Below are 23,095 nucleotides of genomic sequence, written 5' to 3'. Positions count from 1 at the left end.
GAAGAAAAGCAAAGCCAGACTTAGGTGTTTGTTTTGATTTTATTTTGTGGGCAAGGTATGTGGTGGCATTTTATTGTTTAATGTCTGCTTTTAGGGAGTCTGCCATCTGCCTGGTAATAATGGCTGCAGCTCCTTAGTCACCGGTGAGCTAGAGCCTGGCTGTGCAGATTCCAGTAAATAAGATAACAGACGCTTGGCGGGGCTGCGGGTACAGAGCCAGCCCATGGGCTGCAGGCGCTGCCAGGAACTGCCCCACTACTGTGTTGCGGGGGTGGCAACTTTAGGGGGTTCCAGGCAGCCCAGGGTGGGCCCTCTGGGCAGAGTGGAGGGCTGTGGAGTTGGGGGCCCCTGTTCTTCCCCAACTTGGCTTTCCTTTTCTTTTTGGTCATGGGCTCTCAGAGTCTGGGGGCTCCTAGGACAGGGTTTTGCTGGTGCTTGGAGAGAGAACCAGCTGCAGAATCCGGAGCTGAGGACAGTGGGAAACAGCACCAAGCCTCGGAAACCCTGTGGGCTTTTCTTTTCTCACAACCCAAACAACTGATGTTTTCAACCTTACATGAAGACGTTCTTGCTTTGCAAGCTGCGTTGGCCAAGTCACATTGAGAATCAGGTTTTAACTGAGGGTGGAATTACAGCTGACAAATGTGAGCATTTGGGGGTGCTCTCTAAGGCTTTTCTGGAAGGTCTAGGGTCCACTTGCCTGTTGTCAGAAGGGAGAACTGGGGTGGCTTGTGTTAGAGAAAAAGTGGGAAGGAAACAAAATATTATCTTCACTTGGTGTAAGGAGAATGCACATGACTCCAGGTAACCCGGGGCCAGTAAGCAGCATCTTCCGTGGACCATGGTGGGTGTGGGGCTCTTTCTTGGGGCCCATTGCTGTGGCTCATACCCTGCCTGTGGCTCTGGGGTGGCTGACGTGGAGGTTCTGGCACTTTCCCGAAACCGTAGCCATCAGACAGTTAAATCCTGCCCTGCCGTTCCATTCATCAAAGCAGGGAAATGTGCAGGACGCTTTTAGAAATATTCTCACCAATAAGCATCCGAAGGGTGATTGCTGCTTATCCAAACAAATAAGTAAGAATGATAATCCTTTAATTGCCATTCCCCAAGGTTTTCTAGTACCTAAGGCCTTCCCGCCACAACTTTGGCAGGAAATGGGTAGCTCTTCAAAGATGAGCTTTCTGGATAACAGAGCTTCCTCCTAATAAACGGTGCTTGATTTGGGCTCAGGCAGCCCGGTGACCATTGCCATGTGAGTCAAGTGAGCTGGCAGGGAACCTGGAGGTATCCTTGGAGGGGGCGTTTGCATCTGAAGAGCAAGCAGGAATGATATGCTTTTAAGCCCTGGAAGACCAATGTGAAGGCACCGTTCCTGTGCTGAGAAGACTGGTGGGAGGACCCCACAGCGAGCGCCTGCCGGAGTCCCCTCGAAGCTCGCCAGGTGGAGCGGCCACCACAACTCTGGAATGAGGCCCACTCCGACACCTGCCGTGGACTGCGAGAGTTTCTGGATGATCCCCGCTGCTGATTCTGCACCCGTCTCGGGGTAGGGGTGTGTGGGAAGGGGCCGGGCTGGCCTAGGGATTCACCTGTTTTGAAAGCAGAATTGCTCAGATTCCAGAAGCCCACTCACCCCGCTTGGGATCTGCCCTTAGTATTAGGCCAAGACCCAAGCCAGGCATTTACGCAGGATGGCCAAACCCGGCTGGGAGCCAGCTGCAGGCATCTGCCACCACCCCCTCCCTCTGAGTCACCCCACACTCATCCGCGCAAGGCGTAGAGCCCTGAGACGTGCTCACTGGCATCTTCCAACACTAACTCAAGGGGGACGATTGGAAGGAAGGGTGGCCGTGGAGTGGGGAGGAGGGGGGGCGCGGGAGAGAATCGTGCTCCCACCAGGCCTGGGCTTGGGCGTGAGGAGCTTTAAGTGCCCCACTGCGGCGTTAGGATAGCCAAGGCTTTAGCCTTGGATGCTGGCCCAGACCCCTCGGGGGTCTCACAGGCTGCAGGACTTGCAGCTGCTCCTCCCTGGCTGCCTGGAGGCCAGGCCTCAGGCCGCGCAGCCATCTGTCGTGGTTCGCCTGTGAGGAGAGACTTGGGAGGGAGGGGCTTTCTGAGGCCTCTATTTTTTTTTTCTCCTGTTCACCTTCCTTCTCAAAGCCCGACTTGATCTATGAGAACCATCTCCCCTACTGTCTCCTGAGTGGGGAGAAAAGATGTCAGCGGATGGCCTCAAGCCCCCCCACAACCTGCACTAGACTCTCTTGTTACAGTACACGTTCCTGGGTCTCGCCCGCCTGCTGACTGTGCATCACTAGGCGCTCAGCCATGCCTTGTGTGCACTTTGGACCAGCTTTGCAGGAGAGAGGCCTCCTGTTTCCCTGCTGCTCTTTTATCTGAAGAACAAAATCATGGGCCTTCTTGCCTACAGTCCAACTGGTCATTGAGTCTAGCAGTTTCCCCCCAAATCAGTTTCACCCATGAAGAGAGATAAGTAAATCCTTGTGCAATTGCAAAAGAAAAAAAAAGAATCCAGAGTATTTTTCAATGGTCCCAAATGCCGAGGCACTGCGGTTCAGCCAGCTACACCTTGTCTGGAATACTGTCGACAAACTAGAGTCCTGCCAGATGCGCTTGACAATGAAATCAACCCGAGCATCATCAATCTCTGGTGCTGGACTCAGCTGCCACCACTTTGACAAAGTCTGGAGTGCAGTGAGTGAGGACACTAGGTGATGGGTGGGGAGCCCCGCCCGCTGTGGCCGGGGTTCCTCACATTTTAAATATCTGCCGTCGTCTTGCTGCGGGGTGGTCCCTGTGCTCACTTGGGCGGAGGGAAAGGGGGTAGTTTGTAGGGAGGGGTTAGGAAACTATGCCTTTAGCCTCTTGCTTCCTCCAGAGCCTTCCCTTGAGTCTAGCGTCCCCACTACAGGCTTCCCCCGACTTTTATTCTCCAAGCGGTTTTTCTGTTTGGCCATTGTCTCCACCGCATCCAGATTTATCTCTTCTCTCCCCTATGCCTTTTGGGTCTTCTGAGAGTAGCTAATCCAGTAACCCGCCAAGTCAGAGAAGGGTTTGGATGCCTGAGTTCTCGCTCCTGGCTTCCTTTGAAATGCTGCCTTGACCCAAGTGAGAGGCCCGGGAATAGGCAGTGGAAACGGCTGTGTAGGTTTGGGACATCGCACCCTGCTGGGACTTACCTGTTGGAGAAACTGGGCTTTTGGTGGCAAACGAATCATTCTTCCTACCTCCGTGGCAGCTGTGCATCTACGCTGAGTTCTGGAAGGCGCAGTGCTGGCCATTTCAGCTCTTAGGTTGGGAAGAAGTGGCAGTGTGCCCGATCTGATAGGTGTAACACGCCATGGTGCTTTGGCACCAAGAGGCCAATTGAAACTGGAGAGTTTTAGAGAATAAAGTATGACTATCACCCACAGCACAGCTGCTTCCTGAAAATTCCACTCCCGCTGCATGAAAAAGCACATGGAGTATTCCAGGATTCTTAATATAGGCATTTTCCCACGTTCTGTAGATTGCTTGTTTTTCTTCCCCTACCCCATGGGTCTGCTGGTGGCTGACTGGCCACTTTTTGGTCAGCTTTATTGAGGTGTGATTTACATATAATGCCCTTTGACTGACAGTATACAATTAGATGGGTTGTCGTAAATGTGCACAGTCATGTGACCACCGCCACAGTGTGATCTGGAACATTTCCACCACTCCACAAGGTCCCTCTGACCCTTTACAGCCTCTGCCCTTCCCCACCTCCACCTTCAGACTTGAGGGTGGGTCCATGTCTTAACTTTGTGTATCCCATGTCCAGCACAATTCCAAACCCAGGTGGACACAAGTGATGTTTCAATGAGTACATTAGGAGGCCTGGCTTTTTTTTTTCCCCAGGCTGGAGTGCAATGGTGCAATCTTGGCTCACTTCAACCTCCATCTCCCAGGTTCAAGCGATTCTCGTGCTTCAGCCTCCTGAGTAGCTGGGACTACAGCATGCACCAACACGCCCAGCTAGCTTTTTATAGTGTTAGTAGAGACAGGGTTTCGCCATGTTGCCCAGGCTGGTCTCGAGCTCCTGAGCTCAGGTGGTCTGCCCACCTCCGCCTCAAAGTCCTCAGGTTACAGGTGTGAGCCACTGTACCCAGCCAGCTCTGGCATACTTTAAAAATCCTCACAAGACTCCTTCTGTCTCCTCCCATTGATCCTAAGTTTTGAAAGATTGTCCACCCAAGCATTTGTTAATTAGTAATTTCTTCATTTAGTCACTCACTCCTGGTACCAGCCTTCCTGATCAGCCTGAGATAATCAGCGTGACCGAAGTTGATAACATTCCAGCTGAAAGCAGAGACTTGCTGTTCTCGTTTGCCTATGCAGTCACGGGTGAAATGTGCAATTTCCTTTCTGTTCCTTGAGTGCCTGCGAGCACTGCGAGAGCCTCCATTGTTACTTTCTGTTATCTCTCACCCTAGACCAGAAATCGCCAGCCTTCACCACTGGCCTCTGCCTTTTTCTTTTTTCTTTTAATAATAAATGAGGAAGTTAGCCCTTGAGCAATTTTGGAGTTCACCCAAGAGCACCCCAAAAGGCTTGAAGTTTACAGGGACTTTTCTCTGTCCCCAACTGTTTGTTGTTGTCATAGTTGTTGAGACAGAGTCTCGCTCTGTCGCCCAGGCTGGAGTGCAGTGGTGGGATCCTGGCTCACTGCAACCTCCCCTTCCCGGGTTCAAGCGATTCTCCTGCTTCAGCCTCCTGAGTAGCTGGGACTACAGGCGGCCACCACCACGCCCAGCTAATTTTTGTATTTTTAGTAGAGACAGGGTTGGCCAGGCTGGTCTAGAACTCCTGACCTCAGGTGATCAGCCTGCCTTGGCCTCCCAAAATGCTTGGACTATAGGCGTGAGCCACTGTGCCCAGCCTGTCCTAAACTTTGTCACCAAGGATTTGATGTGTCCCTTCATTCTGCCTTCCTGAGCTCCCTTTCACTTGTACGTTGGGGAAGGATCTTGGCAAACCTGAAGGTAAGGTGGAATCTGCCTCTTTCCTCTCATCAAAGCTCTGAGAAGGAAGAATCTCTAGTGTCCCTGGGTTCAGTAATCATAGTATATTGCCCCTAAACTCAATGAAGCATTTTAAAGTGATAACTCATGTTTTCCAAATGAGTCCCAGGCATCACAGCCATGTCTTTGTTAACTCATATGTGGTTCTATACTTCTATATGTTAATTCATTTTCCAGTAGAAACTCCCATGATTCCCAGTTTTTAGATTAAAAAACAGAGAAATGAAGTAACTTTCCCAGGGTTACATAGTCACAAGATCACCTATTGCTACATAACAAACCACCCCGAAACTTAAAAATATGATTTGAAATCATCTTTCATGGATTTAGGAGTCATCTGGCTCAGCTGAGTTCTCACTGGGGGTTCCTCCTATTTGAAAAGTCAGGTGGCGGCTGAGCCTGGCATGTCCTAGAAGCTCCTTCACTCTCACATCGGGCCCTGGGGCTGGCTGTGCAGCTGTTTCTCCATCCATGCAGCCTCTCCACATGGCTGGCTTGAGCTTCCTCATACCATGGTGGTCTTGGTGCAGAATTCCTAACGTGGCAGCTGGTTTCACCCGCGGCAGACATTAAAAGAGATCCAGGAGGAACTGCGAGGTTCCTTCTCACCTAACCCAGAAGTCAGGTAGGGTGGTTTCTGCTGCATTTCTGTTGAGCACAGCTGCCCCAACTCAAGGATGGAGGAACAGATTCACCCACTCAACAGGAGACAGCACATGTATGCAGGGAGGGACCGCATTCCTAGTGGCTGTCCTGTGGGCTACTTACCCCATGGAGCCCCTGTGCCTGCCATGCCTTGAGCCACTTCCGCAGCGGCTTTCAGACTTTGACAGTGAGCCATGGCGAGGAACTTTACATTATGACCTATTGGATATAGACATCCCAGAAAACTCCTGGAGCTCTGGTTTTGTTCTATGAACAGCGGCCGCAACAAAACCTGTGTGTCCTGAGGGGATTTTATGACCTATGTCCTACGTGCAGTTTGAGAAGCAGTTCCACAGGATGCCACCTCAAGTGCCGACTCTGTGCCGCGATGGAACACCACGGACTAAAGAAAACAAATGTCAATTTGGGTTACACAGATGCCACGTCTTACCAACCCAGCAAAAGTCCAGGTGTTGAACAAAATAGCCTGTTGGTGAGTCAGTGCAGGAAATAGACTCTCCTACATCATAGTTAGGAGAGCAAACTGTCCAATGCTGAGGAGGGCTCGTGGTGACATCCATGTCCCCACCCAAATCTCCTCTTGAATTGTAATTCCCACATGTCAAGGGAGAGAGCAGGTGGAGGTAATTCAATCATGGGGGCGGTTTCCCCCATGCTGTTCTCGTGATAGTGAGTTCTCACGAGATCTGATGGTTTTATAAGGGGCCCTTCCCCCTGTCTGCACGTGGCAGAAATAATAAATGCACTGACCTGCAAGCAGCAGCCACACTTCTGGGAACTTATGCTGGAAATATGAAGTATGGACCAAGTTTTTATTGTATTAATTCTCTGTAATGGCCAAAGATTGAAAGCAGCCTGCGTCACCTACAGGGGACTGGTTAAACTAGAGCATTCCAGACAAAAGAATATGACGTGGATACCCCCAAATCCCTACGTGCTGATATTGAAAGATCTCCCAGATAGGCAAGGCAGTAAGACACGAGCAAAACAGATAAGAGACAGGGAACAGCCTTCATATTTGCATTTGCATAAAGCAACCCTAGCTGTCTACGCAACTAAAAGTGGTTCCTCTGGGGACATGGCATGGCTGGGCCAAGGGTAAGAGTATGACTCTTCAATTACAGGTTGTTATGTTTTGACTTTTGAATCCTATTAATTTACTTTTTTTTTTTTTTTTTGAGACATAGTCTCGCACTGTTGCCCAGTCTGGAGTGCAGTGGCGCGATCTCGACTCACTGCAACCTCTGCCTCCCAGGTTCAAATGATTCTCCTGCCTCAGCCTCCTGAGTTGCTGGGACTATAGGTGCCCACCACCATGCCCAGCTAATTTTTGTATATTTAGTAGAGATGGGGTTTCACCATGTTGGCCAAGCTGGATGAATTTACTTCTTTAAAAAAAAAAAAAAACAAGCTGGATAATATAGCCGTTGCTCTCAGAGTCCTCACAATCTATACAGAGATACAATTTATATATAAATAGCAAATGGGTAATGCGTGACTGATTTTAAATTCTTAGGCATTAAAATGCAATGGAGTAGGTTATCATTTTCAACTGGACTGCTCAGAAAAGTTGGTGTAAATTTGTGGGAATCAGCTAGTTTTTGAAGAATGAGTAGGATATAAATGGGTGAGAGAAAAAGGGTCAGGACACTCGAGATAGGAAGAAATGGTGTGAGCCACTGCTGCTCAAATTTTGTAACAAGCTTCCCTTTGAAGGGAGAAAATTTCTTACTGATGGCTGTCCTTGAACCCCAATATGATAAAGATCGCCTTAAATTCCTATACAAAGTGTTTTAATCGCAAATCATCAGTATCAAGGAATTCCGGCTCCCCAGCTATTACCTTTAAAATCACTTATCTAGGTCAGGCACAGTGGCTCACATCCATAATCCCAGAACTTTGGAAGGCTGAGGCAGGCAGATCCCTTGAGGTCAGGAGTTCGAGACCAACCTGGCCAACATGGTGAAACCCCATCTCTACTAAAAATACAAAAATTAGCTGGGCATGGCGGTACATACCTGTAATCCCAGCTACTCTGGAGGCTGAGGCAGGAGAATCGCTTGAACCCAGGAGGTGAAGGTTGCAGTGAGCTGAGATCACACCACTGCGCTCCAGCCTGAGCAACAGAGCGAGACCCTGTCTCAAAAAAAAAAAATATATATATATATATAATATCATATTGCTTATATATATATCATATATATATCTATGATAACTTTAACCTTGTGGGAGTCCTGAGCCCCCTTTTTGAGGAATGCTGGCACGGGGGGATTAAAGAGGAGTAGAGGGTGTCCCAGGACAGCGTGTAGGTCAGGTGGCTGCTGCAGAAGAGCGGTGTGGGAGAAAGGAGAGGCTGAGGCCAGGGCTGTGTCCTGGGGTGCACTGAATGCCAGGCAGAGTCCGACACCTTCTGCAGGCAGGAAGCAACCACTGAAGGTTTCAGCCAGCAGGCCCTGCAGAGAGGCTCGGGCTGCATGGGGACTCCATCCTGCACACAGGACACGAGTCGGGGACACCTCAGTGACCAGGCCCTGCTCACAGAGGCGTCCAAACTCTGTCCCAAGAGACGACGACTTTTAACCCCATTCCTAGGACATGCGATGCAGGCTTTTTGCTTTTTCTCGTTTGAAAAAACAAAGATGCAAACAACCCCCTGTTTTTTGTACCTGACTCCCAGCTGGCGCAGCAGCTGATCTGGAAGTCTCTCCTCCTCTGGTGACTTTGGCCTCACATCTCAGCAGTTTTCTTCCCTCTCCTCCTTATATAACAAGCCCCTCTAGAACAGAATGAGTTTGTTGGCAACAAAACACCAAAAATAAGAAAACCTAGCAAATTCCCTTGTTTAGGTTCATTAGCGCCATGGTTTGCAGCCTTGAGTCCCCAACCAAGAAACTCAAGCTTTTCTGCACCACGTAGTCTCCCCGAAGAACCAGCTGCCCAGCGAGCCCTGTGAGGGGTCCCCCAGCTCCAGACATTCTGAGGCCGCCTGGTGCCTGCAGCTGGTCCCTGGCCTCCATCTGGAGCCCTCTGTACTTGGTCCTCATTGCCCCAGCCTAGGGAGCCAAGGGCCTGGGCCTGAGAGATGGGGACCTGGGTTCTCAGACCCTTCTCCCAGCTTCCTTGCTGCCCAGCCCCAGCAAGGTATTTAATCTCCGAGTGTCTCTGGTCTCATTTATCTTCTCGGTCTGAGCGCTGAGCCTCAGACTGGATCCCACTAATCTTCTGACCCTGAGCCTGGGAGCATGGCATGCACCTTTCTCTGTGTTCTAGAAGGACCTGGAGCCGTGGATACAGGAAGAATTGACCTCTCCAGTTCCCATTTCCTGGTGAACCTATGACCTCCAGCATCTCTGAGGAGCTGGGTGGGTGGTCCAGGCCTGGCGTGATGGGCAGTTGTCTGGCAGATGAAATTGAGGCCATCTCTGGCCATTTGCTGCTATTGCTTTTTAAAAATTTAGTGGATTTTACTTGTGAGCAGTTTTAGGTTTACAGAACCTGAAGCGGAAAGTACAGAGGGTGCCCATCTGCCCCTCCCTGACCCTGCAGCCCCCATGCCAATCTCCCCTGTTGTCTGCGTCTTGCATTACTGTGGCACGTCTGTTACCATTGAGCTTCTGTTGATACCTTATTGTTAACCGAAGTCCATAGCTGACATTAGGGCTCACTCTTGGTGGTGTACATTCTGTGGGTTTTGACAAATGTGTGATGTCGTGTGTGTGATGTTGTGTGTCCACTATTACACTCTCATGCAGAGCGGTTCCACCGCCCTAGAAATCCCCTGTGCACCACCTGCCCTTCCCTCCCTCCCTCACCCAAGCCCTGGCTGCCATCACATCCTTTGGTGGTTGTCCTGCCTCTGTCCTGGAACTGCTCATGCCTTGGGGCCTGAACACAGGCTGTACCCACCAGGTGGCAGTGACCAGCGTGGCCCTGGGGCCCACCTGGATGTGTTCGAAGGAGGAGTGTCATTGCGGTGCTGGGAGGTGGGATGGCCTGGAACAGAATTTGTGTTGGGAAGGCCTTGGAGGAGCTGGAGGGGTTGAGTCTAGACACCTCCTGTCTCAGAGGAGGAAACTGACGACCAGAGATGGGAGGCGACTTTCTTTTTTTTTTTTTTTGAGACGGAGTCTCACTCTGTCGCCCAGGCTGGAGTGCAGTGGCGTGATCTCAGCTCACTGCAAGCTCCGCCTCCCGTGTTCACGCCATTCTCCTGCCTCAGCCTCCCAAGTAGCTTGGACTACAGGTGCCCGCCACCACACCTGGCTAATTTTTTGTATTTTTTAGTAGAGACAGGGTTTCACCATGTTAGCCAGGATGGTCTCGATCTCCTGACCTCATGATCTGCCCACCTCGGCCTCCCAAAGTGCTGGGATTACAGGCATGAGCCACCACACCCGGCCCGTGAGGCGACTTTCAAATGACACAGCTGGTTAGGCAGAAATCTAGATCCAGGCCTGCCTCACTGAGGGGGTAGAGGTTCAATTTATCTTTTTAAACAAGAATTAAACTTATAAAAAGACTAAAAAGTAAAATTTTAAAAGAGCTAGCAGTGTGGTTGTTGTGAGTGTTGTTAGCCCACCCGTGAGGGATTTTGGCCGGTGTGAGGTTCTGGAGGGGGCGGCATACCTCCCAGGCACCTTCATGTCCTGTCTGGGAGCTGCCTGCAGCGTGGCCCTGGCGGTGTGGCCTGGAATGGGGAGTAGCAGACACCTTCTCCTGGCCTGGCTGGTCTTTACGCATCGCTGCTGGTTAGATGCTGGCCGGTGGCATCTGGAGCCCCTCCATGCAGAGTGTCCGTGCCCGTCAGTCTGGAGGACACGACAGGTTCCATGGTTCCTGGGAAGTTCCTGGAGCGGCTGCCGCCTGCGTGGCTGGGATCACAGACTGAAGGGCTCTGGGGAAGTCACAGATTCACGTACAATAAATGACACCAGAAAGGGAGTTGGAGCACGGGCTTTGTGCTGTCGCTGGAGACAAGATGCAAAGGTGCCCGCAGAACCCAAGTGGCTTCATAGAATTAGAACATTTGCTACGTGCCCAGTATAGCCAGGCCCGTGCGAGGGATGGCCAGCCCGTCGCAATCCTGTAAGAGTTACTGTTACCAGCTTATGTAGTAGAAACACAAGGTAGAAAGTCAGAAGCAGCTAGAAGAGCATGACATGATCAAAAGGGACCTTGGTTAGAAGTTGCAAGACCAGGATTTGGTTCTGGCTGAGTCACGGCTCTACCATGTGGCTCTGAGCAACTTGCTTGAATCTCTGGACATCTGTTACCCCACCTGTAACAGAAGGGCCTTGGAGAATTTCTGAGGCCATTTCCATCCTAACACCCTGTGACTGCCCAGTTCTCTGGGTTTAGGCGCTAGAGGTGAGGGCACCCGCAGCAGGCCCGGGCCAGTTGGGAACAGAAGCTGACAGGCACCGCTCGGCGGGGGGCTGGGGCTGGTGGTTGTCCCCAAAGGTGTAATTGCTGTTCTGGGTCTAGCGGTGGCCTGGGGATGAGGCCAAGCTACCCTGCATGTCAAAAGGCCAGGGGAGGAGCAGATGGGGGGTTGGTGAGAGGTGAGGAGGGAGGGAGTCACCACACCCTTGTGGTAATAAAGAGATGTGATGTTCTGTGTTCTTAACTCCATGTGTATTTCTGGGCATAAAGTACGGAGAGGGGTCAGAGGGCTTCAGCCAGGAGAGGAGGACAGATGGTACCCCTTGCTCCACACTTCTGGTGACACCTCGGGGACAGAAGGTCAGCTCTTCTCTGTTCCCTGAAATCTACCTGCATGATTTCAAAGCTCATCTAATGCAGAATTTTTCAGACTTTTTCACCCACAACACAATAGGAAGTACATTTTATTCAGGCTGGGTACAGCGGCTCATGCCTGTAATCTCCACACTCTGGGAGGCCAAGGCGGGTATATCCCTTGAGCCCAGGAGTTCAAGACCAACCTGGACAACATGGGAAAATGCCATCTCTACTAAAAATAGAAAAATTAGCCAGGCGTGGTGGCTCACACCTGTAATCCCAGCTACCTGGGAGACTGAGGCATGAGAATCGCTTGAACCCGGGAGGCGGAGGTTGAAGTGAGCCAAGATTGCGCTACTACACTCCAGCCTGGGCGACAGAGTGAGACTCCATCTCAAAAAACAAAAAACAAACAAACAAACAAACAAAAACAGGCCGGACACGGTGGCTCACACCTCTAATCACAACACTTTGGGAGGCCAAAGTAGGTGGATCATGAGGTCAGGAGTTTGAGACCAGCCTGGCCAACATGGTAAAACCCCATCTCTACTAAAAATACAAAAATTAGCCAGGTGTGGTGGCGGGCGCCTGTAATCTCAGCTACTCAGAGGCTGAGGCAGGAGAATCACTTGAACCCAGGAGGCAGAGGTTGCAGGAGCCGAGATTGTGCCATTGCATTCCAGCCTGGACGACAGAGCAAGACTGTCTCAGGGGAAAAAACAAACAAACAAACAAAGTACATTTTATTCTATGTGTGTGTGAATCATTGAGACACAGGCTTCATGCAACCATGAGATGCATTCTTATTGTAATTCAGTTTTTGGTGGTTGTGCAATCCACTAAATTGATTTCATAATCCACTGACAAGTTGGGACTGTCAGTGTGAAGAGCCGTGGCCAGATGCTGCGGGAGTGGCCGGCTCACCCCGGGATGGAAGTGAGGAGACAAATGAAAGCTCCTCTATTCACCATGCTTGGCTTGGGAAGCCCTGGCTTGCTTCTTAAGTCCATGGTATTTCCTCCTTCCTCTGAACTCCCTGTACCTTTTGATCTATAATGTGCCTGGCACAGAGCAGGTGGGTGAAACAAGATGGAGTAGAAGGAGTCCTTGGGTACCCGTAGAAAGTGTTGGGGAAGAATCTTTTGATGTATGGCTCTGTAAATATGGACAGTTGAGATTCTGGAAGCACTGAGGTGGCAGCCTTTGCAGGCCTCAGCTCTGGGCCAAAGCCCAAAGCCCAAAGCCGCATCTTGGGTAGCTGTTTGGGAGCAGAAATGAGGTCTCTGAGCCCTCGTTCAGAGGTGTCCTCTCTCACACAAGGTCCTCCTACGTAGAGGAGGGTGTGTCTCAGAGCCAGCCAGCAACTCGGTGACCTTACAAAAATGTCCCCAGGGTGCCCAATTTTATTGTAGTTCATGGTGTCCCTCCTGCAGTTTGTCTTCAAGCACTAACCAAAACCGCTGGGTGTGTACCCGGCGGGGAGCACCAGGCGGCGGTGGGGGGTGGGGGGGGGTGGCAAGAAGCTGACTGTGGGGGAAGCGTCAGATCTGACCAGGGCCATTTGGGCCTCTGCAGCAGAGGTCAGGCCGGGGCCATCTCACTTTCACCTCGTGGCTGGTTTTTTCCTCTCTGAAGTCTGGGCGGCCGATGACTGGAGGGTGTGGCTGCAGCTGGCTGGCCAGGCCGGGTGTGGGGCCTCGGGCCTTTCCCTTGAGTCGGTAGTGCCCACGGAGGGCTCTATGCTGGTATTGGCTGGTGGTTTGGCATTTTATTTGCGAGCCAATAAAACCTCCCCAGAACCCCAGAGCTGGCCTTTTCACACCCTGTCTTGGTAGAATCATAATGTCAGAGCTGAAGACAGTCCTAGAAATGAAGGGCTGTTCCCTCCGTACAGGGGCTGGAGGTGGCGCATCAGGATGTCATTTCCTTATCCCGAGGTCTTGGTGTTTACTGGCCCCCGGGCCGTCCTCAGTCATTTACGCCCCAGCTTATGACCACTCTCCCCGTGTCAGCTCTGTGAAGGGGAAGGACAGAGGCTCATGGAATCCAGCCCTGGGAGGAGCCGGTGACTCAGGGGTGAATAAGACGCGGTCCTTGCCGAGCTCCAACTGGGTGTGGCAGGAGACAGGCCCTCAGTGACAGGACAGGGTGACAAGATGCCATGACAGACACTTGCTCGACTGTTACCCAGCGTGCGAAGGCAAGAGGATTGCCCCACTCTGCTGCCAACGCTCAGAGATGAGGCTAGGAGGTGATCGTGGTGCTTTTCTAAACCTGTGATTGCCCTTCACGTACTGTGAATGTTCCCTGACAGTCAAAGGAGGACATTTGGCCATTTCCTGTTGTTCTCTAAGCACTGCCAGGACAACGGCCCTTCACATCCGTCTTTGTCCTCTCGTCCAGCTGGAGCCTGTGGGTGTCTCACTGGGCCCTGGGCAAAGTGAGGGTTCCATAGTGTGGACAGAGAGCCACAGTGTGGGCGGAGGGCCCACCCGATGACTGAGCAGACCCATCTGTCTATGCAGCGAAGGCTGAGAGCTTCCAAACAGCGGCCTGCTTTTACCCTGGACTCTCCCCATGTCTGTCCCCACCAGCTTGGGTGAGGGGGCCTAGGGCTCTGTGTTAGGAGGGGTCTGCAGAGAAGGAGAACCAAGACTAGAGATCCAAGCATATAGATCTCCTATTTTTCTTAATATATGTATATTAAGAAAATATATTAAGTTAATATATTATGTGATTATATCTCCTTAATATACATATTTTTCTTAATATGTATATTAAGGAGATATAATCACATAATATATTAACTATATATAAAGTATATAACATGATTACATATACATATTATCGTGTTGTGTGTATATATATATATATATATATATATATATATATATATGAGATTTGTTTGAAAGAATTGACTCATGTGTTGGTCAGAACTGGAAAGTCCCGAATCCACTGGGCAGACGGACTAGAAGCTCAGGCAGTCGATGCTGCAATCATGAAGCAGAATTTCCCCTTCCAGAACCCTCTGTTTTCCCTCTTCAGGCCTGCTGCGGATTGGGGGAGGCCCACCCACATCATTCAGCATGATCTGCTTCACTTCAAGTCACTGACTGTAGATGTTATCCACGTCTGCAAATACGCCCACGGCAGCCACCTGCTTGGTATTTGATTGAATCAGTGGGTGCTATGGCCTCGCCAGGCTGACACATCAGATTAACCGTTACCGACTCCACGATGGGATGTGGTCAGTGGAGCCCAGCGCTCCCTGTCCCATAACATCCCCTCCCCTGCCCCCTGGCTGGGGCCCGCGGTGCCACCTGTGAAGACCGCAGCTACTCCGGATGGAGGCGGCAACCTGCAGCCCAGGCCACACCCTTGGAAGGGAGCTGGGAGGCTACCTGCTGCTGGTCCTCGAGGAGACGGCTGCACAGACCAAGCAAATGCGCCCCCCCCCACCTGCATGTCCTGGGGCCTCCCGGGTACTTGCCTCCTTCCTCATGAACTGGGAGCTGACCCAGACTCCAACCTGTCCCTCTAGGTGCTGCCCCTGCCCCCCACTCTCCCTCCTTCTGGGGGATCTCAGACAGGCTGGAAGAAGACAAGCATGTGTGATTAGCAGAGGCTGGACTCAACCTGGCCTGGGAGCAGCTGCCTGTAAGAGGTTGCCCTGGGGCCCTGAACTAGGAAGGGGCTCTCAGGAATCCCACAGCACAAGCCCCTGAGGTCAGGACGGTCAGGATGGCCACCCCCAGCTGGTCAGAAGAGGCACTGTTGGCCCCTGCAGAGCATCCTCCGCCACAACGTGAGGAGGCCAGTGGGGTCCCTCCAAGCTTCCGTGGAGCTCTGGTCAAGTAAAGGCTGCCCAGAGTGGGCAAGGAAAGGCTCGGCTGCCCTTTGCACAAGGACAGAGCTGGAGACTCTGGCAGCGGCCATGCTGTGATCCTCTTTAGAACTGCCGTGCACAAGTCATGAATCATCTTGGCTTTCACCTTGGGAACGGGATAAAGACAGCTCTCTAATTATAAGGGGGGCAGCCAGTGTCTTTGCAGAAGCCTCTGAAACCCGATCTCAGGCCTTGGTTGAGTGTGAGCAACTGCCTTGGCTTCCGCGGGAGCCGCACGAGGGGCCTGGCTGCCCCGGTGATGATGCCTTTGTTGCTCCCCACGGCCTTCATCATCAGGCCCCAGTGTGCCCTCGGCCAGCGGCCCTCGCCATCCCCAGTGCCATGGGGGCTCACACTGCGGGAAGGGCCTTTGATGACGTCCTCTGGTCTGGCTTCCCACCAGCCCGTGATAAGAAGGATGATGGCCTCCTTTTACACACTGGAAAGTGGAGGTTCCTGGATTTTAAAGGGCGTGCTCCACATAAGACGTGAATGCAGAACTGCGGGGAGGGTCGAGGTCTCCTGGGCACTCCGGGCCAGGGATTCTGCAGCTACTTGGTTTTGAGCAAAAAGAGTTTCATGTCTGGTGCTGATATGGAGCTAGGGAAGCCCCGGGTGGCCTCGGGCCAGACGAGGAACTGGGAATACGGTGGAGCAGGGGACTTCCTCAAAGCCAGGGGAGGCTCAGGCTGCCAGGCCAGGGTCCTTGGCCTTGGGGGGTGGGGAAGGGGAGCCCTGAGGCAGCTGTGGGAACCAGGACCACCAGGTGAGGGAGCCGGGGAGGAAGGGTGGCCGCAGGAGTGAAAAACAGTTGGATTTTTCTTTTGACATCAGTAAGTTGCTTAGGCTGCAGTGAGAAACTACGGTGTCCTCTGTGGAAAGTAAATGGCTCTGGAACTTCTCTGAGAGTGGGGCTTAGGCCTTCCCGGATTTGGCCACTGGCCCTCCCCTGCTGCCTGGTTCCAGTGATTCAATATTTGTTCCTTATTTTTCTGAGAGTGGTTATATAACATGAATGTTTTTCAAAGGCTCCAATTGACCTGGCTCTGGTCACCTCCTGCCGCCCATCAGTACCAAGAATTGCCCGTTTGGTGGTTTTGGGGATTGTGCAAGGCCGGCCTGTCCAGAGGCACCTCCCCTGTGCCTCCCAGCAGAGGGGCCTGCCAAGGCCATCACCACTTGGGGCGAGCTCCAGGCCACAGTCACCACTCAGCCGTGGTCAGAGCCTATGAGCCACTCCCCGGGCAGTGACTGAGGGCAGGCAAGGTGGGCAGGACGGGGTCCAGGTGGGAACCGCGGGCCTCGGGCCTGTAGCTGGAGATGCCACACACAGCTTTCCCGGGGTCACTGGGCGTCTGATAGAACCCGCCTGGTGCTGGATCCCACAGCCCAGGCCCTTAGGATTGAGGGAGCTGAACAATCAGTTGAGAAACCTTAAGGGTTAGAACCTAAGAAGCGTATCAAGACACAGGTTAAGATGGAAAGGCAGAAATGCCGCTGGGTCCTGGCCGTCTCACCTAGATAGCGTTGTGAAGGCAGAGGAAGCTCCTTCCTTCCCCCGCGGTGCACGCCCCGAGACTCCGTCCAAACACCCTGTGGCTCTGAGAGCAGTGGAGAGTCTTTGGTCGTTTGAGAGTAGGAGGAAATTATTTTGATGATGAAGATAGGAGATGAGAACATGCATCTTATTCTGAATCTAATGGGAGTCCTTTACAATGTTCCTGATCTCACCTATTGTTGTCCACTTCAGTGGGTAAAAACAGAGAACGTGCGAGCTACAAGGCATCTTCACAGGTTCTCTAGTTCAACCCTCTCATTTGACAGATGAAAAGCTGAAGTCCGGACATGTCCAAGATTCCCCAGATCGCAGATCACAGAGCTGGGGCTCCGGCTCAGCCCCCGGCTCCCTCCCTGCTGCAGGCTGTGTTCTTGTGGGCCTGAGGGACACGGGGGCTTGAATATGCCCGAGAGGGGCCCTGGCCTCGGCGGACGCAAGGCCCAGCAGCTCCAGATGGTGCTCTCTGTGCTGGGGTCCACTCAGCAGGAGCGGAGAATGCAAATCATTCTCGATGTGTTGCTTCCTCGGTTGGAATCAAACAGGAATGTTGTATCGTGACCCTGATATTGTAAACCTCGAGTTTGCCCTGAGGTGGGGGCCATCGTGGGCCCCTGCTACTGGCAGCCTTTCTATTTGTCCTGTATTTGCACTCTTGTCTGTCTTCTTTCTGGGGTATCCCAGCTGCATCAACAAAGGAGCTCTGTAAGACAAAACATCAGAAACGCTGGAAGGTCGGAACTGCATCTGATCGATATACACTTAGCACCTGCTGTCAGGGCTAAGATGTGAGTAAAACTGCCCCCATCCTTCAAGAATACACAAATTAGTTGATTGCAAACATTAGAAAGTCTATTATCCTATGGGGAAATATTGGGATAAGTAGCGGGCCGGGGGCAGGAGGAGCTGTATATGACTCCAAATGTAGATAGTGCAAGAATGTGAAGTGATTGCATTTGGTGGTGGGATTTTTTAGACTTTCCTGTTCCTTGCAACACCAGCTTGAGTTACTTTTAGTTAAGAAGAACTTGAAGAGAAAGTTAGTATGGTAAGCTGCCTGGGGAATGAATCACAGGACTATACAAATCCTTATGTATCCTTCCTTCCTTCCCCTGAGGTCACACTGTGCCAAGGATACTTGTTTTAGGAAGAAAAGCTCTCTTTTTATAGCCTCTGATACCAAATTGTTTTTCTATTACTGGAACTGAACCACTCCAAGGAGGTGGTAAAGTTTCATAGAAAGAGTTCTGAGCTAGGAGCAGGTGGACCTGGTTACAGGACATGCTTGCTACTGTCTGATTCTCTGGCATTGGGCAAATGACTTAACCTCTCTGACCCTCAGTATCTTCATCTATAGTCGGGGATGATACCACTTTTCTTTCCTACTTGTGTGGGTTGCTGTAAGGACCAAATGAGGCAACAGTTGGGAGATTTCAGAAGGACATACTAATGTCAGATTAATGTTGGCTCTGTCGTTAATACTTCACTTTTTTTGTGATAGACTTTTGGCTTTTGCCTGGATTTCTAAGGCAGCGAGATGGATGAATGAGTTGCTTTTAAGGTCAGCTTACATCTCAGGAATTCTCTCAGATTTAGGGCTTTTCTCTTTGGTCCTGATGCTTTCCTGACAGGTGACTTTATCCGTCCAAATCCTGAAAATTCACCTTTTTATCTCCAACACATGTGGTCAAGGTCTGAGTTACATTTTGTGCAGCGGATGAAAATCAGAGTGCTAAAGCTGTCTCTTGGCGGAAATCAGGGCTTCAGCATCTCTTGGTGCCTCAGCGTTGCCCCCTAAATGTCCTCCCAGTCCTGTGAGGGCCTGAGTGGCTGGCAGACAGGAAGAGGAAGTGAGGGACTGGACTGGGAGTAGAGACAGGTGGTGGGGAAGGCCCAAAGCTCTGGCAGGAGTTTTAAATTTAGAAATCACAGGAATGGGGCACATCCAGGAGCCTGCGCCTTCTGGCATGTCACCCGGGACACCAGGTCCTAAGTATTCTACAAGCCAAGACTCTAGTTGCCATAGTTGCAATTAGAGATTTTCCCACACCGGCCCCAAGATGCGTGATGTTTCCTGGTGAGCTCTGGAGATGAGAGCCAAGATTAGAATACTGGGACTTGCTGGGAGGTGGGATTGGGGGTGGGGAGCCTTCCAGCAAAGCCTGCCATCTGTGCCAGGGGACTTCCCTGTTGGGCCGCATGACCAGGCAGGCACATACACCTGAGTCCAGCAGCCACGCAGCAGGCCACAACGTTGGGCTTGACTTGATGCTTTCATACTCACTCCAGCCCAAGACACCTGCGTGGGACCTGCCTCCAGCACTCCGGGCAGCCGCCTGGGGTCCACGGGCAGCCTGAGCTAGCAGCAAGCCCCACATCCGGCCGTCAGCTCTTTACACCATCTTGACGTGAGTCCCTCTGAACCTCCTCGGCCTCGGTTGTTAGAGCAGGATGCTGCTTAGGGTTGCATGAGGAGCAAGTGAGGATTTGTGAAAAAGCTTCTGCATGTGGAAACTGCTGTTGCTGAACAAATGTTAGAGGGTAATGAGAATTTGAAACCAGAGAGGAATGTGCTCATTAAAATGGGCGATAAGAGACCCACCCTGGTCCCTCGTCACTTCCTAGTGAATTGCAACTGCGTGTGGCCTGATGGTTCACTGGCCCAGCGGCACAGACTCTGCGGCCCCATGCTTGCTGCAGGTGCAAGAGGGTGCTTGGTTGGGGAGTTAATTCAAACACATCTGGAACCTGCTGCCTGCCGGGTACAGTATGAGGCCAAGAATAGAGAGGTGGGTAGCTTTCCTCTTGCCAGGGATGGATTCAAAGTCTGGTTAGAGAAATAAACTGATAGATGAGTATAATACGGGATTATCAGTCTGGTAATAAAGGTGTATCTAAAGTACTGTGGGACACAGTCTAGGATAATTAATAAGAGATAATTAATTCTGTCTGAGGGTGACTCTCAGCCAGAGAGTGTATTTGACTTGGGCTTTGCAGGACACATAGGAGTTTACTCTGTGAGCCAGGATTTGGGGACACGGAGCAGGAAGAGCAAGAGGAAGGAAAGAGAGCTCAGAGGAAGGAAAGGGCTTGGGGTGTTTGGCGAATGGCACCAGGGTGATTCCTGCATTGCTATGGGCCGGGCTCCATGCTGGGGGCTGGGGATGGGACCCTGGAGCTGTCCCTGAGTGGCTGAAGCAAAGTGAGAGCAGTTCACAGGAGGGGTGGATGGTAGCCATGAACAGAAGTGTCTGAGGAGTTAAGACAGCATTCCCGGTGGGATGTCCATGGATGCATAGCTGTGTTTGGAAAATGACAAACCCTCCGCCTGGGCTGTTGCTGAAAGGAGGAGACCGGAACAGAGAACATCAGAAATAAGGCTGCGGAGGTCAGTTCATCTATGGGGCTTGGGTTGCAGCCTGCAGGGCCGGCTGGGAGCTCCTGACTGTGTCTGAGACTCCTGAGACTCCTCCTTGGGAGGCACGCAGCTCTCCATCTGGTCTGTGGTGGAATTTCCAAATGCCCTCGCTGTACCGCAGGCCAGTGCACTCTACCCATGCTCCCCAGGTGATGTCAGTGTGCAGCCAGGGCTGAGAACTTTGGAGATAAACACCACCAGAAAGGCTGAGTCTGGAATCTGCACATCTGAGATCTCACTGGCGTGTCTCAGTCAGCCAGGCCTGGAAGCCATTGCTGAGGTGACGGTAGAGTGGCTGGGGCCTTAGCAGGGGGCTGACGTGATGAGGCTCACCCTTTCAGGGGTTGCTCTTTAAGCAGAGACTTGGAGCACAGATCCAAACAGGGAAGGCTGAACAATTTGGACAATAATTAGGTGGCCCAAGAGGGAACTGGGTGAGAGTGGGTGTAGGCCTGGACCCCCAGGGCAAGGACGTGGAGAGAAGGGAATGGGTTAAAAAAAGGTTAAGTGCACAGAACACTACAGAAGGAAATGAAAGGTGGAAATGAAAGAAGACACGCAAATAAATGAAAACACATCCTATGTTTATGGATTGGGAGGCGATATTGTTAAGAGGTCAGGACTACCCAAAGTGGTCTATAGATTCAGTGCAATCCCTATCAAATCCCAGTGGCATTTTTTTCCAAAAATAGAACAATTAGTCTATCCTAAAATTCATGTGGAATCTTAAGGGACCCTAAATAGGGAAAATAGTCTTGAAAAAAAGAAGAACAAAGTTGGAGGTCTCACATTTCCCAATTTTAAACTTACTATAAGGCCACAATAATCAAAACAGTGTAATACTACCATAAAATACAGACATATAGACCAATGGAATGGAATGGAGAGCCCAGAAATAAACTCTCAGAGATAAAGTCAAATGACTTTCCACAGTCATGCCAAGACTATTCAATTGGGAAAGGACCATCTTTTCAACAAATAGTGCTGGGAAAACTGGCTATCTACATGTAAAAGAATGAAATTGCACCCTTACGTTTATACCATATACAAAAATTTACATAGGTCAAAGACCTAAATATAAGAGCTAAAACCATAAAATATAAAACTCTTAGAAGAAAACATACGGGAAAAGCTTCATGACACTGAATTTGGCAGTGATTTCTTGAATACAACACCAAAAGCACAGGCAACAAAAGGCAAATTAGATAAATCAAAGACTTCTGTACATCAAAGGACACAGCAGAGTAAAAAGGCAACCCACAGAATGGAGGAAAATATTTGCAAGTCATGTATCTGATAAGGGGTTAATAACCAGAATATATAAATAATTCCTACGAGTCAACCACAATCAACCCAATTAAAAAATGGGCAAAGGAGTTGAATAGACATTTCTCCAAACAAGAAAGACAAATGGCCTGAATAGACATTTCTCCAAAGATGATAGACAAATGGCCGATAAGCAGATGAAAAGATATTCAACATCACTAATTATCCAAGAAATGCAAATCAAAACCACAATGAGATACCCGCTCACGCCCACTTAAGATGGCTATCATAGAAAACAAAGGCCAAAGATAACAAGTGTTGGTGAGGATGTGGAGAAATTGAAACCCTGTGTACTGTGGGTGGGAAAGAAAAATGGGGTGGCTGCTGCAGAAAACAGTTTAGCGGCTCCTCAAAAAATTGACAGTAGGATGACCTGATGTCCAGCAGTTCCACTTCTGGGGATAACCGGAAAGAATTGAAAGCAGGGTCCTGAAGAGACATTTGTACACCTATTATATTGGTTTGCTAGGTTGCCATAGCAAAGCACTACAAATTAGGTGGGGTGGCTGAAACAACAGAAATGTGTTTTCTCATGATTCTGGAGGCTAGAAGTCTAAGTTCAAAATATCGGCAGGGTTCGTTTTTCTGGGGCCCCTCTCTTTGGGTTGGTGGCTGTCTTCTCCCTGTGTCTCCATGTGTGGTCTCTGTCTTGTAGGTGCCTGTGTCCTAATCTCTTCCTGGAAGGACACCAGTCATATTGGACTAGGGCCCACCTTAATGACCTCATTTTAAATTAATTGCCTCTTTAAAGACCCTATCTCCAAATACGGTCACATTCTGAGGTCCTGGGGGTCAGGACTTCAACAAATAGATTTTTTTTGGTGGGAAGGGAGACACAATTCATACCATAACACTCATACTTACAGCAGCGTTATTCACAATAGTCAGAAGGTAGAAGCAACCCCAATGTCCATCAACTGACGAATGCATAAGCGGAATGTGGTCTACTCATACAATGGAATATTATTCAGCCTTCAAAAGGAAGGGAACTGTGGCACACACTACCATGTGGAGGAGCCTTGAAGACATTATGCTAAGTAGAGTCAGACAGTCACAAATACTGTCTGATGCTACTTATATGAGGTACCTAGAGTGGTCAGATTCAAAGAGATAGGAGGGTGGTTGCCAAGCACTAGGGGGAGGGGGAGGGGGAGTTAGTGTTTGATGGGAACAGCATTTTGGTTTGAGAAGATGGAAAGGTTCTAGAGATGACGGTGGTGATGGCTACACAGCAATGTCAATGTGCTTCATGCCACCAAACCGCACACTTAAAATGGTTGAGATGGCAAATTTTATGTTATGTGTATTTTACCACAACTAAAAACTTTAAAATAAAAAAGAAAGGTTAGGGATGCAGCTGTGCTCGATTTGAGGATGACTGGGCAGGTTTCTGCCTGGTGTGGAGGCAAGATTCAAGAGGAAGAAGGGGCAGGGCTGTTTCAGAC

The 23,095-nt window shown here is 50.6% G+C and overlaps 1 protein-coding gene across 6 annotated transcripts in view; it reads left to right on the top strand.

Annotated features, from left to right (window-relative positions):
- Positions 1–23,095, top strand: part of PRKAG2 (protein kinase AMP-activated non-catalytic subunit gamma 2) — a 320,167-nt gene that overhangs the window by 66,041 nt on the left and 231,031 nt on the right. Inside the window, exon 2 of one of the 6 annotated variants that reach the window (XM_034965284.3) lies at positions 19,196–19,314. The exons of the other annotated variants lie outside the window; for them this stretch is intronic. The gene's annotated coding sequence lies outside the window, so the exon portion shown is untranslated. The remainder of the gene's footprint in view (positions 1–19,195; positions 19,315–23,095) is intronic. 6 annotated transcript variants of the gene reach the window in all.

The sequence above is a fragment of the Pan paniscus genome, chromosome 6, assembly GCF_029289425.2.
Source record: "Pan paniscus chromosome 6, NHGRI_mPanPan1-v2.0_pri, whole genome shotgun sequence".
In the NCBI taxonomy this organism is placed as follows: Eukaryota; Metazoa; Chordata; class Mammalia; order Primates; family Hominidae; genus Pan; species Pan paniscus.
Note: the sequence above shows the minus strand (reverse complement) of the source record. Positions and strands in the feature narration are given on the sequence as shown.